General features: G+C 47.8%; 2 long non-coding RNA genes across 2 annotated transcripts in view; one reads left to right on the top strand and one right to left on the bottom strand.

The window, feature by feature from the left end:
- The window catches only part of LOC141215243 (uncharacterized), a 24877-nt gene extending 22324 nt beyond the window's left edge, over positions 1-2553 (top strand). The window contains exons 5-6 of the long non-coding RNA XR_012284334.1: positions 1545-1652; positions 2492-2553. This is a non-coding gene — a long non-coding RNA (uncharacterized lncRNA). The remainder of the gene's footprint in view (positions 1-1544; positions 1653-2491) is intronic.
- LOC141215244 (uncharacterized) overlaps positions 1-14543 on the bottom strand; it is a 23314-nt gene extending 8771 nt beyond the window's left edge. The window contains exon 1 of the long non-coding RNA XR_012284335.1: positions 14510-14543. This is a non-coding gene — a long non-coding RNA (uncharacterized lncRNA). The remainder of the gene's footprint in view (positions 1-14509) is intronic.

Here is a 14543-nt window from a genome sequence, read left to right as displayed (position 1 = left end):
GGTGGAGGTCCACTGTGTTTTATCAAGACCAAAGTCAGCGCCGCCGTCTACCAGGACATTTTACAGCACTTCATGCTTCCCTCTGCCCACAAGCTTTATGGAGATGGAAATGTCATTCTCCAGCAGGACTTGGCCCCTGTCCACACTGCCAAAAGTACCAATACCTGGTTTACACACAACAGGATCACTGTGCTTGATTGTCAGCAAACTCGCCTGACCTTAACCCCATAGAGAATCTATTATAGAGAATCTATGGGGTATTGTCAAGAGGAAGATGAGACCCCAGACCCCACAATACAGATGAGCTGAAGGCTGCTATCAAAGCCACCTGGGTTTCCATAACACCTCAGCAGTGCCACAGGCTGATCGCCTCCATGCCACATTGCCGCATTGATGCAGGAATTTATGCAAAAGGAGCCCGACCAAGTATTGAGGCATTTACTGAACATATATTTTAGTAGGACAACATTTCGGATTGCTGGTTCTGATACAGAGATCCAAATACCCTGTTACCATGAATACAGTGATAAAATTATGATTTACTTCAGCCACCACCAGGGGGAGCGCACTGCATATAGATTTGTACAGCCACCATTAGGGGGAGCTCACTACATACAGATTTATACAGCCACCACTAGGGGGAGCTCACTACATACAGATTTATACAGCCTCCACTAGGGGGAGCTCACTACATACAGATTTATACAACTTCCACTAGGGGAGCTCACTACATACAGATTTATACAGCCACCACTAGGGGGAGCTCACTACATACAGACTCATACAACCACCACTAGGGGGAGCTCACTACATAGAGATTTATACAGCCACCACTAGGGGGAGCTCACTACATACAGATTTATACAGCCTCCACTAGGGGGAGCCCACTACATACAGATTTATACAACTTCCACTAGGGGAGCTCACTACATACAGATTTATACAGCCACCACTAGGGGGAGCTCACTACATACAGACTCATACAACCACCACTAGGGGGAGCTCACTACATAGAGATTTATACAGCCACCACTAGGGGGAGCTCACTACATACAGATTTATACAACCACCACTAGGGGGAGCTAACTTACATACAGATTTATACAGTCACCACTAGGGGAGCTCACTACATACAGATTTATACAGCCACCACTAGAGGGAGCTCACTACATACAGATTTATACAGCCACCACTAGGGAAGCTCACTACATACAGATTCATACAGTCACCACTAGGGGGAACTCACTACATACAGATTAATACAGCCACCACTAGGGGGAGCTCATTGCATATACATTTTTTGAAGCTCAGTTGAACTCTATAATAAATTGGTATTAATTCTGATACGTTATTTCATAAATGATTTAGGAGGCACTGACATCCCCAACATCACTACATAAACTGGAACTACTCCCATATTATTTTTCCACAATTTGGGGATGAATTATCAGCACTTGTTATTGTTTTGTATTTATTTCACAAGTCACAACGTGTTTCCAGGTCCTTATGCTGCAGCTTACTGACGCTGTTGCATTTTCTTCGAGGTTTTTCACTGTGTACGATTCTGAGAACCGCAAGACCCTCCTGCCCCTGTATCAGGAGAACAGCTGCTGCTCGTTTAGTCTCCCCAAAGCCTTCTATGCAAGAACCTGGTGGGTGTTCTGGGTAACATCGGGGCCATACATTGTCCAGACTTCACCTCCTCTTACATCGCTCACTATTCGTCACATCGATTTTTTTTTTTTTTTTTTTTCTTGTGGAGAACATAATTATAAAAGTTTAATCAAAGTTCTGCAAATTTCTCATTTACATTGTTTTACATTCTGTAGCCATTTTCAAGCTCTTTGCTTGCTGTCTGCGAATGGAAACATCCCTACTGAAAAAATGAAAGAGGATTCTGATACATTGTAACTAACTCTGTATCAAAAGGGTGGTCCAAGTTCTGAGACCCCCACTTTTCAGTCAACACAATGTTCTTAAGGGTGTACAGACCCACAGACTTACTAATAAGCCCGTACACCCCTCTCTGCTGCGCCCATGCAGCTGCAGGAGCTGCCCACTTCAGAGCTGCGTTTTGACCATTCGATGGGGTCTCAGGACCGGGGCTCTACTGAAAGGCAGCATAAAACAGCCCCTATGATAGGCTGTTAGCCTCTGGATATAAGGGTGAATGTTTCTATTTACTGACAGCAAACGCAAGTATTGAAAATGAATGCACAAAGTATGTTAGAAAGTTGCAGAACTTTTCCTTATAGGACAATTAAAAGGGTTTTCTAGGAACTCTGTGTGATCGATGGGGATCCTGAGCCACCACTGATCTGGTTAGTGAAAGGATTGCAGCTCTTGGCGGAGCAGTGCGACCCTCTCATTGCTGTAGCAGACACCGTTGTATGTGGGGGCCGAGTCCAGTACTGTCTGTGGGCCTAGTTCTGTTGTGTAGTCTATGTCCACTGACCCCGGGATCGGTGATCTAACGCCTCTGTCTGTTTAGCTTCGATCAGATTAAGGAATACTGGAAAGAAAATCGCAACCTCCTCCGAGTGAAGAGACCAGGTATGGCCATGTATACGGTATATACCCTCAGTCCTGTTGGACAAACTGCACAATATGAAATACACGAGATAGTGGAGACTACAGGACAGCCAGAAGTATAGTCATCAGTGCATGCTGGGAACTATAGTCCGCCACATAGAACAGCTAAAGCAAAGTCCACCCTCGTGATGCAGAAGAGCTGCATGTAGCGAGCAGGAGCGCGGCAATGCACGGGATCTAGTGTCAGGGCGGCGATGCACGGGGTGCAGTGTCAGGGCGGCGATGCACCGGATCTAGTGTCAGCGTGGCGATGCACGGGATCTAGGGTCAGGGCGGCGATGCACGGGGTGTAGTGTCAGCGTGGCGATGCACGGAATGTAGTGTCAGCGTGGCGATGCACGGGATGTAGTGTCAGCGTGGCGATGCACGGGATGTAGTGTCAGCGTGGCGATGCACGGGATGTAGGGTCAGCGTGGCGATGCACGGGATGTAGGGTCAGCGTGGCGATGCACGGGATGTAGGGTCAGCGTGGCGATGCACGGGATGTAGGGTCAGCGTGGCGATGCACGGGATGTAGGGTCAGCGGGGCGATGCACGGGATGTAGGGTCAGCGGGGCGATGCACGTGATGTAGGGTCAGCTCGGCGATGCACGGGATGTAGGGTCAGCGGGGCGATGCACGGGATGTAGGGTCAGCGCGGCGATGCACGGGATGTAGCGTCAGCGCGGCGATGCACGGGATGTAGCGTCAGCGCGGCGATGCACGGGATGTAGCGTCAGCGCGGCGATGCACGGGATGTAGTGTCAGCGCGGTGCTGTTGCTCTGCGTGTGAAAGTCAGAATATCCCTTTAATATTTCATTTCTTTGTAATCTTTTTTGTTTCTCTAGAAATGAGGCATCAGCTGCTGAAGTACAACCGGCTGCAGGTGGTCGGCTTCCTCTGTAACCTTCCCAAAACGGAGCACGAGCTAGCGTCCATGACACTGGATGTCGGCAGCCAGAACGTAAGTGTCCGGTTCTCCTGCTGGAGGGACGTGCGCCTCTCGCCCTGCGGACCCTCAGCCACAGGAACGTTTCTGACCCTGATTGCAGAGCGTCCATTGAAGCGTCTGTTCACACGTAGGGTTTTTGATGCATTTTTTTCTGCATGAAAAACGCAGGTTATGACCATAAATCTACAGCAAATATTTTCAGCAAGTTTTAATGCTTTTTTGTTTTCATGCACTTTTGGTGCTGATCTCAGCCAGGAAAAGTTGCAGTAAAAAACAATTAACCCCTTTACAACCGCCGTAACTAAGACCCCCTTAGTAATCATCGGACCCCTGCGATTAGAATCACGGGTCCCAATGGTTACCATGGTACCCTAAGATACCCAGCTATCAAAGTGACAATCCCTCATGTTCCACAGTGGGACTAGGTGAAAAAGTAAAAAAAGTGAACTAAAATGTGTAAAAAAACTAAAAAAAACACACAAAAAGTGCACACAAATCACTAAAATCCTTTTCGCCGCTCAAAACGTAACGTTTGTGATAAAACAAAAATTAAAGAAAAAACTGTAAAAATAGCAAAGCATAAAAAATAGATAAATCTGGTATCTCTGTAATCGTACCGACCCGACAGACAAATCTGTCTTATCACTTTTACCGCACAGTGAACGGCATAAAAAATAAAATCAATAACTGAATTGCTGGTTTTTGTTCATTCTGTGTCTGAAAAATCGGAATAAAAAGCGATAAAAAATTACTGCGTGCCCCAAATGGTACCAAAAAAAACTGCTACTCGTCCCGCGAAAAAAAGCATTTTTACTGTGTGATAGCAGCAAAACCTAAAAAAACAACATATAAATCTGGTATCGCTGTAATCGCACCGACCCAAAGAATAAATCTGCCTTATCACTTACTCCGCACTGTGAACTGCGAAAAAATAAGAACTATTCTGGTACTGCTGCCTATTTCTTCATTCAGCTTCTAAAAAAATCAGAATAAGGCTCAGCTCACGTTTATCCTGCGCTCTCCGCTGAGCGCTTACACCGGGGTTTCCGTGTAAATTCACCAAAACCGCAATTCAGACAAAAAACCCAGATGGAGCCACTCACTTATGAGGCTGATGTCGCCTCTTTTGACTGGTCTGTGTTCCAGTGGCGTACCATCATTTTAGGCATTTTTTTAGAGCACAAGTGTGGACGACCACAGATCTGTGTGCGCCTACAAACATGGAGACCACCAGAGCAGATGTCAAACAGACTCCAAAATGTCTCCATCTGCCTCTTTGTGGTGGGTGGTTCTGTTGGGGGTTTCGTCTGAATCGCATTTTTGTGGGATTTACACAGAAACTCCGATGTAAGTGCTCAGCGTAGAACACAAGAAGGTGATCCCAGCCTTATTCTGGAAGCAATCGAAAATTATGTACCCCAAAATGTTAACAATAAAACCCCTAATTTATCCCACACAAAACCAGCCCCCTCTCAGGTCCGTCATCTGTCACTGGGACTATAGGGGATCCCACGTTACTGGTAGAACAAAGACTCTGGAAAAGCGACATGGCTCCCGCCCCCTCAAATAAAATCCAGTGAATTCCTCCTGAGTAACCCGATACCCCATATGTGGGGGAAAACCACTGTTTGGGCGCATGGCATGGCTCGGAAGGGAAGGAGCATTCGCCAAGCGGACTAAATAACGCTAGTTTTATAGAGCGGGTTGTTCCGGACGCGGCGATACCATTTATGTGTACGTTTTTTCGTTTATTTTTGTTTTTTTACCACAAACGCTGTGTTTTGAGCAGCAAAACTGATTTTAGTGATTTGTGTGCACTTTGTGTGTTTTTTTTTTTTTTACATATTTTATTTAACTTTTCTTTTTACTTTTTCACCAAGTCCCACTGTGGGACATGGGTGATTTTTATTCTGATCATTGCTCTCATACTATGCAGTACTCCTGCCCTGCAGTGTATGAGACCTGTCAGTAAGTCATGTCTGACTCACTGACTGCCTGTGAGATCCAGCTTATTGCGGGATCTCACAGGCCACCGTACCCTGGGATCATCACATCATCTCAGGGTACCATGGTAACCATCGGGACCTGAGATTCTCATCGCTGGGGTCCGATAGTTACTAAGGGGGTCTTGTGACCCTCTTGTAGCAACTTAAATACCGCTGTCACGATTGACCGCGGTATTTAAGGGATTAATCGTCCCCGATCTGCATCAAGACCGGCCGGGGCCGATACTGCAGGGTGTCGGCTGTCACACACAGCTGACACCCGCAGGGATCACCGCCGCCGGGCGGCGCTATTTACTTATTCCACAGTGACACATTTTAACGGCGCTGAGGAATAAGTACCCTTAATGAAAGCCATAAAAATACGTTACGGCGGATGTTAAGGGGGTAAAGAAATCGCAGGTAAATAAAAACGCAAGAAGAAATAACGCACCGTGTGAATGAGATTTTAGAAATTTAATTCATTTTACTGCGTTTATTTCCCATGGAAGTTTTGGATAAAAAAAATGCATCAAGAACGCTACATGTGAACAGGCCCTAAGGCTGCGTGCCCACTATGCGTTTTTCAATCGTTTTTGCCGTGGAATTTCCGCAGCGAAAACGCTTGGTAATATGTGCCCCATGGTCCCCAATGATAATCCGCATGTGCTGTGCACATGCTGCGGAAATATCCGCTGTGGATTATCATTGCGGAAAAATCCGCAGCATGTCCATTAATTTTGCGGACACGCAGCGTAATTACCGCCATTGACTTGCATTGAATCACTTAATATCCGTGTCAGCGCATTAGCACATACGGATATTAAGCGTTTCTATGTGCGGATGGTACCCGAGACTGGAGAAGAGGAGACTCTCATCCAGACCCGGGTACCATAGTACCTGTAAAAAAAAAAAAGAATTTAAAATAAAAAATAAAGATTATACTTACCTTCCGATGGCCCCCGGTCTCCTGTACGATGCGTCCGGTCTGTTGTAGGGGGCACGGTGGTGTGCCATGACGTCATTTAGCTGGGCATCTGTGGGATCAGGGGCCTCGCTGGGCAATGTGTGGGATCGGGGCCTCGCTGGGCCATGTTCGGGATCGGGGCCTCTCTGGGCCATGTTCGGGATCGGGGCCTCGCTGGGCCATGTGTGGGATCGGGGCCTCGCTGGGCAATGTGTGGGATCGGGGCCTCGCTAGGCAATGTGTGGGATCGGGGCCTCGCTAGGCAATGTGTGGGATCGGGGCCTCGCTAGGCAATGTTCGGGATCGGGGCCTCGCTGGGCCATGTTCGGGATCGGGGCCTCGCTGGGCCATGTTCGGGATCGGGGCCTCGCTGGGCCATGTTCGGGATCGGGGCCTCGCTGGGCCATGTGTGGGATCGGGGCCTCGCTGGGCCATGTGTGGGATCGGGGCCTCGCTGGGCAATGTGTGGGATCGGGGCCTCGCTAGGCAATGTGTGGGATCGGAGCGTCGCTTTGTAATGTATATGCAAAATATTTTCAGGGGTCTATTTACACATTTGGGAATTTTTTTTGCTTTTCCCCGTTGCCATAAAAAGAATGTAATCTACTGCAAATCCTACGGAGGGGACGAAATGGGGCAGGACATTATACACCGGGGGGGCAAGATGGTGCCGGACGTTATGCACAGGAGGAGCAATGGGGCTGGATGTTATACACCAGGAAGGGGGGGGATGGGACCGGACATGATACATCCGGGGAGGGGACGAGATGGGGCAGGACATTATACACCGGGGGGGGCAAGATGGTGCCGGACGTTATACACCGGGGGGGATGGTGGGGCCAGGTATTATTCTAGCTCACAGCTGGGGGTTCGGGGCGGGAGACCCCTCTATAATATCTATAAGCACTAATACGGTATATAGAGAGCAGTCGTCTTGATAAGAGAATCCATTTAATGTTTATCTCCATATAAATGGAGAACCCCTTTAAGAGCGCTCACCCCCTGACTGTATAAAGGGGTAAATGATGCTTCTGTCTCGTCTCCAGGTTTACACGTATGATTTGGTTTTCCTTTATTATCGGTTTCCCTTTACAGAGTCGGGGTGCCATTCCTCCGGAGGCCTTTGAAGTGAAGGCGCTGGCGGCCGCCATGTCTGGATAAGGTGTGCGAGGACGAGTCTCCGCTGATCCCACTTCTGGTTACACGGAGGAGATTCCTGATTTCTTTTGTCCTTCTGTTCATGTCCTCGTGTTTCTTGTCTGTTGTTCGGGGTCTTGTGGTACAAATGGTAAAATGTGGCCTCGTTCCTGTCGTGTAGACGGCACCAAAGGTTTCTGCAGAGAATCTGCAGCGTTCTGTTACTGCTGCTCTGTGAGAAGGAAACTGTGCGATGTGGACGGAGGAAATATTGTTTCTTGTATTATAGGGTTTTATGGCTTCACTTTTGTATAAAACATCCATTAAAGGAAGCGTTCTGTTACTAGATGTTATATTGTGTGACTCCACCGCGCCCACGACTCACGCTCTACACCCGTCCTCACTATTGTGTGACTCCACCGCACCCACGACTCACGATCTACACCCGTCCTCACTATTGTGTGACTCCACCGCACCCACGACTCACGATCTACACCCGTCCTCACTATTGTGTTACCACCGCACCCACGACTCACGATCTACACCCGTCCTCACTATTGTGTGACTCCACCGCGCCCACGACTCACGATCTACACCCGTCCTCACTATTGTGTGATACCACCGCACCCACGACTCACGATCTACACCCGTCCTCACTATTGTGTGATACCACCGCACCCACGACTCACGATCTACACCCGTCCTCACTATTGTGTGTTACCACCGCACCCACGACTCACGATCTACACCCGTCCTCACTATTGTGTGATACCACCGCACCCACGACTCACGCTCTACACCCGTCCTCACTATTGTGTGATACCACCGCGTCCACGACTCACGATCTACACCTGTCCTCACTATTGTGTGATACCACCGCGTCCACGACTCACGATCTACACCCGTCCTCACTATTGTGTGATACCACCGCGTCCACGACTCACGATCTACACCCGTCCTCACTATTGTGCTACCACCATGTCCACGCCTCACGCTCTACACCCGTCCTCACTATTGTATGATGCCACAGCGTCCACGACTCACGATCTACACCCGTCCTCACTATTGTGCTACCACCATGTCCACGCCTCACGATCTACACCCGTCCTCACTATTGTGTGTTACCACCGCGTCCACGACTCACAATCTACACCCGTCCTCACTATTGTATTACCACCGCACCCACGACTCACGCTCTACACCCGTCCTCACTATCGTGATACCACCATGTCCACGCCTCACGCTCTACACCCGTCCTCACTATTGTGCTACCACCATGTCCACGCCTCACGCTCTACACCCATCCTCACTATTGTGATACCACCATGTCCACGCCTCACGCTCTACACCCGTCCTCACTATTGTGATACCACCATGTCCACGCCTCACGCTCTACACCCGTCCTCACTATTGTGTGATACCACCATGTCCACGCCTCACGCTCTACACCCGTCCTCACTATTGTGATACCACCATGTCCACGCCTCACGCTCTACACCCGTCCTCACTATTGTGATACCACCATGTCCACGCCTCACGCTCTACACCCGTCCTCACTATTGTGCTACCACCATGTCCACGCCTCACGATCTACACCCATCCTCACTATTGTGATACCACCATGTCCACGCCTCACGCTCTACACCCGTCCTCACTATTGTGTGTTACCACCGCGTCCACGACTCACGCTCTACACCCGTCCTCACTATTGTGTGATACCACCATGTCCACGCCTCACGCTCTACACCCGTCCTCACTATTGTGTGATACCACCATGTCCACGCCTCACGCTCTACACCCGTCCTCACTATTCTGTGATAACACAGGCGCTTAGTGCACCTTTGGCGAGGCCAAACATTTAAAAAGAGTCTGACAGCACAGAACGACTGTTTAAACCAAGCACAGGCCCTCGGTGCACCGTGATTTGGCCAAACATTGATCTATGAAGCCAGAGCTATCATCAAAGGTGGGGGGGGGCGAGGTGTGCAAATGGAGAGAAAACAAGCACGTGGGAAGGCGACCTTCAATGTTTGGCTGCACCATGATGCACTAAGCGCCTGCGCTTGGTTTGAACAGTCATTCTGTGCTGACAGACTCCCTTTTAGGTTGACTGCACAAGTCCATCAAGTTCAACCAGTACAATAACACGTTGATCTAGAGCAGTGTTCCCCAAACCCCATCCTCACGGCCCCCACAGGTCACGTTTTCAGGATTTCCATAGTGTTGCACAGGTGAGAGAATTCCTGATGTCTTGATGATACTTCCATCACCTGTGTAACACTAAGGAGATCCTGAAAACATGACCTGTGGGGCCATGAGGGCTGGAGTTTGGGAAACACTGCAGAAATAATTGTTACGGAAAACAGCGCCACCCTGACCAATGGGTTGTATTTGGTATTACAGCTCAGGGTCCTGCAATACCGCCTGTGAGCAGATGTGGCGCTGTTTCTGTACCAGAGCAGCCATGTTTTTCCACTCTGAGCAGGGCTGTGTCCATAGGGATCTGGTTTGAGCGGGCATTTCCCCTTTAAATGTTATGGTCACCTTTGGGGACTTTCTTTTGTATTTAAATGCATTTATTTTTGCGCCAAATATTTTTTGCAAATTGGTTCCATTAAAAAATTTTCACCGTTTGGCTTTTACAGGCTTTTTAAGTGGCTGTGGAATGAGTCAACTGAGGACCTGTCAGTGAGCTCCTCTCACTGACACAAAGTTCTGCTCAGCTTTCATGTAGGCTCAGTAAAATGACAGCTTACAAAAAAGAAGTTGCAAGCTCACTGATGAATTCTCAGTTAACTCATTCCGCAGATGTCAGACGCAAAAATTTTAATAAATCCCATTTTTAATAAAATCAAAATATATGCATTTAAGAAAATGTAAAAAATGCCAGGAACGTGTGAACGATGTCTTGTACATGGCCAGGTAAATTGTCTGTACTTACCGTACAGGAGCTGGGAGCACTGGCTGTAGCCTCCTCCATCTCCTCGCACTTGTCTGCCGCCCTCTGTCGGTCGCTGTAGGTCATGGCGCACACGGCTCCACATACAGCCCTGTACACAGTATGATGGCTCCACATACAGCCCTGTACATAGTATGATGACTCCACATACAGTCCTGTACATAGTATGATGACTCCACATACAGTCCTGTACATAGTGTGATGACTCCACATACAGTCCTGCACATAGTATGATGACTCCACATACAGTCCTGCACATAGTATGATGACTACACATACAGTCCTGCACATAGTATGATGGCTCCACATACAGCCCTGTACATAGTATGATGGCTCCACATACAGTCCTGTACATAGTATGATGACTCCACATACAGTCCTGTACATAGTATGATGACTCCACATACAGTCCTGCACATAGTATGATGACTCCACATACAGCCCTGTACATAGTATGATGGCTCCACATACAGTCCTGTACATAGTATGATGACTCCACATACAGCCCTGTACATAGTATGATGACTCCACATACAGTCCTGTACATAGTATGATGGCCCCACATACAGTCCTGTACATAGTATGATGACTCCACATACAGCCCTGTACATAGTATGATGGCCCCACATACAGTCCTGTACATAGTATGATGACTCCACATACAGTCCTGTACATAGTATGATGGCTCCACATACAGTCCTGCACATAGTATGATGGCTCCACATACAGCCCTGTACATAGTATGATGGCCCCACATACAGTCCTGCACATAGTATGATGACTCCACATACAGTCCTGTACATAGTATGATGGCTCCACATACAGTCCTGTACATAGTATGATGGCTCCACATACAGCCCTGTACATAGTATGATGGCTCCACATACAGTCCTGTACATAGTATGATGGCTCCACATACAGCCCTGTACATAGTATGATGGCTCCACATACAGTCCTGTACATAGTATGATGGCTCCACATACAGTCCTGTACATAGTATGATGACTCCACATACAGTCCTGTACATAGTATGATGGCTCCACATACAGTCCTGTACATAGTATGATGACTCCACATACAGTCCAGTACATAGTATGATGGCTCCACATACAGCCCTGTACATAGTATGATGGCTCCACATACAGCCCTGTACATAGTATGATGGCTCCACATACAGTCCTGCACATAGTATGATGGCTCCACATACAGTCCTGTACATAGTATGATGACTCCACATACAGTCCAGTACATAGTATGATGGCTCCACATACAGCCCTGTACATAGTATGATGGCTCCACATACAGCCCTGTACATAGTATGATGGCTCCACATACAGCCCTGCACATAGTATGATGGCTCCACATACAGCCCTGTACATAGTATGATGGCCCCACATACAGTCCTGCACATAGTATGATGGCTCCACATACAGTCCTGTACATAGTATGATGGCTCCACATACAGCCCTGTACATAGTATGATGACTCCACATACAGTCCAGTACATAGTATGATGGCTCCACATACAGTCCTGTACATAGTATGATGGCTCCACATACAGTCCTGTACATAGTATGATGACTCCACATACAGTCCAGTACATAGTATGATGGCTCCACATACAGCCCTGTACATAGTATGATGGCTCCACATACAGCCCTGTACATAGTATGATGGCCCCACATACAGTCCTGCACATAGTATGATGGCTCCACATACAGTCCTGTACATAGTATGATGGCTCCACATACAGCCCTGTACATAGTATGATGACTCCACATACAGTCCAGTACATAGTATGATGGCTCCACATACAGTCCTGTACATAGTATGATGGCTCCACATACAGTCCTGTACATAGTATGATGACTCCACATACAGTCCAGTACATAGTATGATGGCTCCACATACAGCCCTGTACATAGTATGATGGCTCCACATACAGCCCTGTACATAGTATGATGGCTCCACATACAGTCCTGCACATAGTATGATGGCTCCACATACAGCCCTGTACATAGTATGATGGCTCCACATACAGTCCTGTACATAGTATGATGGCTCCACATACAGCCCTGTACATAGTATGATGACTCCACATACAGTCCAGTACATAGTATGATGGCTCCACATACAGTCCTGTACATAGTATGATGGCTCCACATACAGTCCTGTACATAGTATGATGACTCCACATACAGTCCAGTACATAGTATGATGGCTCCACATACAGTCCTGTACATAGTATGATGGCTCCACATACAGCCCTGTACATAGTATGATGGCTCCACATACAGTCCTGTACATAGTATGATGGCTCCACATACAGTCCTGTACATAGTATGATGGCTCCACATACAGTCCAGTACATAGTATGATGGCTCCACATACAGTCCTGTACATAGTATGATGGCTCCACATACAGTCCTGTACATAGTATGATGGCTCCACATACAGCCCTGTACATAGTATGATGGCTCCACATACAGTCCTGCACATAGTATGATGGCTCCACATACAGCCCTGTACATAGTATGATGGCTCCACATACAGCCCTGTACATAGTATGATGGCTCCACATACAGTCCTGTACATAGTATGATGGCTCCACATACAGTCCTGTACATAGTATGATGACTCCACATACAGTCCTGTACATAGTATGATGACTCCACATACAGTCCTGTACATAGTATGATGACTCCACATACAGCCCTGTACATAGTATGATGGCTCCACATACAGCCCTGTACATAGTATGATGGCTCCACATATAGTCCTGTACATAGTATGATGGCTCCACATATAGTCCTGTACATAGTATGATGGCTCCACATACAGCCCTGCACATAGTATGATGGCTCCACATACAGCCCTGTACATAGTATGATGGCTCCACATACAGCCCTGTACATAGTATGATGACTCCACATACAGCCCTGTAGATAGTATGATGGCTCCACATACAGCCCTGTACATAGTATGATGGCTCCACATACAGCCCTGTACATAGTGTGATGGCTCCACATACAGCCCTGTACATAGTATGATGGCTCCACATACAGTCCTGTACATAGTATGATGGCTCCACATACAGCCCTGTACATAGTATGATGGCTCCACATACAGTCCTGTACATAGTATGATGGCTCCACATACAGCCCTGTACATAGTGTGATGGCTCCACATACAGCCCTGTACATAGTATGATGGCTCCACATACAGCCCTGCACATAGTATGATGGCTCCACATACAGTCCTGCACATAGTATGATGGCTCCACATACAGTCCTGCACATAGTATGATGGCTCCACATACAGTCCTGTACATAGTATGATGGCTCCACATACAGTCCTGTACATAGTGTGATGGCTCCACATACAGCCCTGCACATAGTGTGATGGCTCCACATACAGTCCTGTACATAGTATGATGGCTCCACATACAGTCCTGTACATAGTATGATGGCCCCACATACAGTCCTGCACATAGTATGATGGCTCCACATACAGTCCTGCACATAGTATGATGGCTCCACATACAGCCCTGTACATAGTATGATGGCTCCACATACAGCCCTGTACATAGTATGATGGCCCCACATACAGTCCTGCACATAGTATGATGGCTCCACATACAGTCCTGCACATAGTATGATGGCTCCACATACAGTCCTGTACATAGTATGATGACTCCACATACAGTCCAGTACATAGTATGATGGCTCCACATACAGCCCTGTACATAGTATGATGGCTCCACATACAGTCCTGTACATAGTATGATGGCCCCACATATAGAATCATAGAGTGGTAGAGTTGGAGGGGACCTCCTGGGTCATCTGGTCCAACCCCCTGCTCAAAGCAGGATTCACTAAACCCTCTCAGATAGATGTCTGTCCAGCCTCTGTTTCAAGACATCCATTGAAGGGGAACTCACCACCTCTCGTGGCCGCCTGTTCCTCTCATTGATC

The sequence above is a fragment of the Phyllobates terribilis genome, unplaced genomic scaffold (assembly GCF_046119375.1).
Source record: "Phyllobates terribilis strain yellow unplaced genomic scaffold, ASM4611937v1 Scaffold_234__1_contigs__length_3078370, whole genome shotgun sequence".
Lineage (NCBI taxonomy): Eukaryota > Metazoa > Chordata > Amphibia > Anura > Dendrobatidae > Phyllobates > Phyllobates terribilis.
This window is presented reverse-complemented; position numbering and strand designations above follow the sequence as displayed.